Source organism: Perna viridis, chromosome 8 (genome assembly GCF_037379345.1).
Source record: "Perna viridis isolate PV_CMFRI_1.1 ecotype Kerala chromosome 8, ASM3737934v1, whole genome shotgun sequence".
Lineage (NCBI taxonomy): Eukaryota > Metazoa > Mollusca > Bivalvia > Mytilida > Mytilidae > Perna > Perna viridis.
The window spans coordinates 2,981,702-2,987,736 of record NC_142452.1 but is presented as its reverse complement, the minus strand read 5'-3'; the positions used below and the strand labels follow the sequence as shown (position 1 = coordinate 2,987,736).

General features: G+C 29.6%; 1 long non-coding RNA gene across 1 annotated transcript; it reads right to left on the bottom strand.

Annotated features, from left to right (window-relative positions):
- Positions 1-326: 326 nt before the first annotated feature.
- On the bottom strand, positions 327-6,030 carry LOC148608955 (uncharacterized). The gene is made up of 3 exons (XR_015914671.1): positions 5,955-6,030; positions 3,630-3,671; positions 327-791 (listed from the first exon to the last, which is right to left on the bottom strand). It is a non-coding gene; the product is annotated as an uncharacterized LOC148608955 (long non-coding RNA).
- Between the last annotated feature and the right edge of the window lie 5 nt (positions 6,031-6,035).

The window sequence follows — 6,035 nt, the reverse complement described above, 5'->3', positions numbered from 1 at the left end:
TTTATATCAATTCATCAATGTATATGTTTCAGGCAATTATTCAGCTCAATAATATTCTATTTTTGCTGCAAATGAAATTAAGATCAAGTCTGATTTGTGTTTTTTTTTGCTTTGTGTCTACCGGTAATATTAAATTTGGTTTATTTCAAAATGTGTCAAGATTGTTCTATTCAATACACTAATCAGTAAAAATCTTCTTATATTCCATAAACAGTAAGTGAAGAGCAGTAATTTTAGCGAAGTGAAATTAGAAGGAACATTCAAATTAATAAAAAGTGTCTATTATGTACACCTAGAAAATTATTTTCATGATCATGTAATTACAAACTAATTATTTGGGCAGATTTACTATTATGAAAAAGGTGAAATGAAACAAAATTTGTAAATGCATGTGAAGTTTGATGCTGTTTAACTATTGAAGTGTAAGTCCATGACTTTTTTTCAAATTCTGCATATGCATTTGGAACAGTATACTGTCCAATAAAAACAACTCTAACTCTCAAATATTTATAATAAGCCTAAAATTTGAATCGAAAAATGAGGATCTTTCACTACGAAGGTCACGTGATTGGTCACAGGTGGCGGTATAATGATTGTGGGCATTGTCATCGATATGTCTAATAATCGCTAGGCCAAAAATCAAAGTGACAGAATATACACTGATTAAGGCAATTACAATATGCTGTGCAAGGTAGACAGTTGTTTTACTTTGTGCGACTCTGGAAAAAGTCTTTTTATCATCCCTGGCTCATTGTGTGAGCAGTGGTTGGTACACATAAATTTCCCTGTCACTGAAATCAAATTTGTTATATTATAAAATGAATTTGTAATATTAAAAAAATCATTTTTTTAATTTTAGAAATCACTTGGTTTTGTCCCCTTTGGCTTGCCCTACTTATGGACAAAAATCAATGTTTTGTAATATTAGAAAATATTTTTTTAAATTATTACAAAATCATTTTTTTAATATTAGAAAATATTTTTTAATAATAGAAATTCATTTTCTAATATTACAAATTCCTGATTTAGTAACATTACAAAATATCACACATTTACTAATATAACAAATTGAATTTGTAATATTAGAAAACGAATTTGTAATATTAAAAAATTACTTTGCACTATTGCAAAATCAGTCACATTTTTTGATATTACAAAATGATTTTCTAATATTAAAAAATCGTCATTGAATACAACAAATCTATTTTGTAATATTAGAAAATTAATTTAAAAAATCATTTTTTAACATTAGAAATTCAATTGAATTTTCAATATTAAAAAAGGGTTTTGTGACATTAGAAATCCAATTTGTAATATTAGAAAATGAATTTGTAATATTTGAAAATAAATTTGTAATATTAAAAAAATCATTTTTTAATATTAGAAAACACTTATTTGTAATATTAGAAAACATACTTGTTTGATATTAGAAATTCATTTAGTAATATTAAAAATTCATTTTTTTAATATTACAAATTTCTGATTTAGTAATATTACAGAATATCACACATTTAGTAATATTACAAATTGAATTTGTAATATTAGAAAATGATTTTGTAATATTAAAAAATCACTTTGCAATATTGCAAAATCACATTTTTTATTATTACATAATAATATTTCTAATGTTAAAAATAAATCGTAATTGAATACAACAAATCCATTTTGTAATATTAGAAAATCAATTTGTAATTTAAAAAAACCATTTTTTAATATTAGAAATTCAATTGAATTTTTAATATCAAAAAAGGATTTTTTAATATTAAGAAAGGGTTTTGTAATATTAGTTAATATAATCAAGTTTGTTCTATTAAAAAATGAATTTGTAAAATTAAAAAATCATTTTTAATATTAGAAAACACTTATTTTTGTCCACTTTGGCTTGCCATAGTCACTGCTTCAACATACGTATACAAGAGTCAACTTAGTCTGTGAAGATCACTGATGAAAGCTTCACCCCCTACGTTGTAGGAGTACTTTGAAAGAAGTCTGGTGGTAATTTTGTGTGTACTTTTCCATCTATTCTTTAAAACAATCGTTATCAATCATAATTTAAATTTTTTTTGGCACTACCGTATCATCGTACGTTTTGACGTTTGTAAGTTTAAAAAGGGGGAAAAAATCGCAAACTTGCACTTTAATGCATTGTATTTGTGGGTATCAAAGGAAAAGTACAATTTAGTAGAAATAATTCAAAGGTAAGGCATATTTCAACAGAAACAAAAAATTACGAAAGCTAAAGCAGCTTTAAATGTCTTACAGAATATATACACTAACCGTGGCTTTTTGAAATTTGTAAAAATTGGAATCAAAGAGTAATCAAGGCTAAAAACCACTAATTCCACTTTCCATAGGCTTCTATGCTAATTTCACAATATTCAATGGCTTCTCTGGACTTTACCTTAACTTTAACCTGCAGAGGACTATATATCAGCATGATTCTACATATGTCAGCTCACAATCCTCAGAATGGCATGTGGGGTTAGCAGACTTGCAGTGCAGTACTGGTCACCGGAAGTGAAGGGTCTATAAATAGCATGGGAAATCCCAGTGTTTTCACAAGATAGGGGTATATTTAAAAATCGTTATGGAGATTAGGCTTCACATCACAAGAAGCAAAATGCACCTATAAAATGTACAGAAATGTTTTTCCTTTCAGAAACTGTTTCAATTTTTTAAATAAGATGAGAACTTTTTTCACAGCACTATGAGGAACAGGGGTAATTTCTGCGTAGGACTATTTTTGCGTACGTTCCAAATGCTCATTGGTTGAATTGGTGGTCTGTAACCTAAAGGGAACCAAGGTTCTAGCGGAAATCAAAAGAAAGCAATCCAGGGACAAAGACCAAACACGAAAAACAGATATACCATCAAGGTTGTGTTTCCACCAATTATGGTGTAACAAAAGTCATTCTTTTTCTAATAGGAAAAAATATATATATGATTATTGACCGCTACATTGTGAAAATGGAGACCAAACTCAAAATTTCGCCTACGTCATACTCTGACAAGACATCCTTCGTGTCAAGATTGTAGTTTTCACTATAATTATTCTGTCATATAAAATTTAAATCATCTAAAATTGTCTTTCAGAACATAAAAATGGTTATTGACCGAAGCTGATAAATTTTTGTAAATTTGAGGTCAAAGCTGTAAATTTGTTCGCCACTCGAGCGAAATTTAAACCATTCCTCTCACTTTTTGTACCTTCAAGTCTAGTCAAGTAGTCAAGTTAACTTTATTTAAAGTCGATATATATCAAACCAGAAACATAAGCTCTGTAAAACTTTTAAAATCGACATAAATAAAAACACAAGACATACATATTAACTGAAATCAACATACAAATTATAAATAACATGCAAGTAATCATGCACATTGTAATAAAAGCAATGCAGACTAAAATTAAAAGCAGATTTTACTAGCAGCTAAAAGCATTAAAATTATCATTCCAGCAAGATTAAAATAATGAATTGAAAGATTTTAAGTAGATGATGTTGCATCTGTCAGTTGGGTAAGCCAAACTATTGGCAAAAGGAACAAGAATATCCCTTCCCCTCCCTCTTAATTCATTTGGAAGTTGGTTCCACAGTTTAGCTGCCCCATAGCTGATAGAGTGCAGGCCATACCTGGTAGTGTTTACTGTTGGTATGTTCACTAAGTTTGTATACCTAAAAGAGTAAGAACTTTCTTTAACAGTTATCATATCCAAGTAAGTATACAGGAGTAAGTTTGTTTATTATTTTATATACATATAGAGCGTAAAGCCCTTTCTTGAATCTTTTCTAACTTTTTTGTACAGCTTTCATTACAAAAATGTCATACTAATGGACAATAGTTGAAATTTGCCAGTATAAAAGAATAATATATTGTAAGTTTACCAAATTTACTTAGATGATTTCCGATTCTTTTTAATACATTTAATTGTTGTGATGCCTTTTTACATATAAGAGATATGGCTATTAAAATTCAATTTAAAATCAAATGTTATACCAAGTAGATTTACTTTATCCTCACAGAGGATATCATTACCATCTAAATTAAAAATAATGTTCTCTTTTTGCGTCTTAGTGCCAATTGCAATAGCCTGAAACTTGTCAGGATTGGCTTTCATATGATTATCTGAGAACCATTTGATTAAAAAACTACTCCCCTGTTCCAGAGTATTTACAATATCTTGTAGATCATTGCTGCTATATGATAAAGTATTGTCATCAGCATAGTTATATAAGTCACTTTACGAAAATATATCGTTAATAAAGATATTAAAAAGGACTGGTCCCAAGATTGACCCCTGTGAAACCCCTTTATAGATGTCCAAAAAAAGGACTGCGTATGGAACCAATTTTAACACACTGCTTCCTGTTTTTAAGATAGCTATTTAATAAAGATAGGGCATTTTCAGACACACTATAACTTTTCAATTTCAGCAGGAGCAGATCATGAGGTGAACAATCAAACGCTTTTGACAGATCCGTCAGTATAGCAGCAGTGAACTTATTTTTATCTAAAGATTTACGCCAGTCTTCAATAATTTTGATCAAAGTATCTTGACAACTATTGCCAGGTCTAAAAGCAGACAAGAAAATGTTAAATCTGGTTTCAAAAAAATTCACATATCTGAGATTCAATAGCTCTTTCATAAAGTTTTGAAATGGTTGGTAGTACACTGACTGGTCTGTAGTTTCCTTTTTCTAGTGTGCTGTTTTTCTTGTGAATTGGTACTACCTGTGCTATTTTTAATTTGTCTGGAAAAACTGAAGTTTCCAAGGTCATGTTGATCAGGTTGGTAATTGGGTGTTTTACTACTGGTACAGCTATTTTCAGAATTTTAGGTGAGATTTCATCAAAACCAGTAGCCTTTTTTACATTATTTTGTTAAACTGTTTTTTGTGTGAAAGCTTCTGTGATAGGTTTGAAGTGTAGTTCATTGGCATTTTCTTTGATTGATGTTTCTTTGATGTTAGTAATGCTGGGGTGGTTGTTGTCTATTTTAGTAATGCTGGGGTGGTTGTTATCTATTTTAGTAATGCTGGGGTGGTTGTTATCTATTTGAATTGCACCATTTCCTATGTCTTTGGCTACATTTATAAAAAAAAATAATTAAATACACAGCTAACATCTTTCTGATTTGTTAACAGGTGATCATTTTCTCTAATTACAATATCTGATTCGAAATGGCCACCTTTGTTAGTCAAAAAAGGTTTTATGGTGGGCCAAAAGTCTTTGCTTTTGGGACCACCTACACATCGTTCTATAAAATACTTTTTCACAGATTCACGCTTGATCTTATTTACCAAATTTCTTTGTACTCTATAATTTTCCCACGACTTAGAGTCTCTTTTGCTTTTAAATACATTATGAAGCATTCTTTTCTTAAATACAGCTTGCCGCAATTTGCGGTTCATGAAAGGAGCTGGTGCTCTTACAATATTTCTCCTTTTCAATGGTACATGCTTGTTATATACATCCATGAAATTGTTATTAAAAACCTCATATGCATCATTTACATTTGTATAATCTAAATTGCCTACATCTGACTGCTCTAGGTCTCTTAAAAAATGCTCACTATCAACAGTTTTGAAACTTCTATAAAATTGACTAGTTTTCACTTTAGGTGGAATTTCTACTTTGAATTGAAAGGCAATTAGATTGTGGACATCACCAATGCCTGTTCCTAAATTACATGTATTACTACAATGTATAGGTCTATTTGTAAGAATAACATCTACCAAACTTGGGGTTGTCCCTTTACAAAAACATGTAGGTTCTTTAATAAGGTTTGTAAGATAAAAAATATCACATAGTGGTGAACTCTTTTCTATGTTTAGAATATCATAATATAATTCATAATATAATTTTCTAATAATTTTGAATGAGTAGATAGATACAATCAATATCTATCAGAGTTCATTAGATTTGTAATCTAGGTATAGCAATCTTCAAGGTATGACCTTTGAAAGTGTTAAAAACCCTTCCGCGATTTCAACCATTCCGTGTTTTAGCGGGTCCTTGTACCTACAGATGATCTTTTC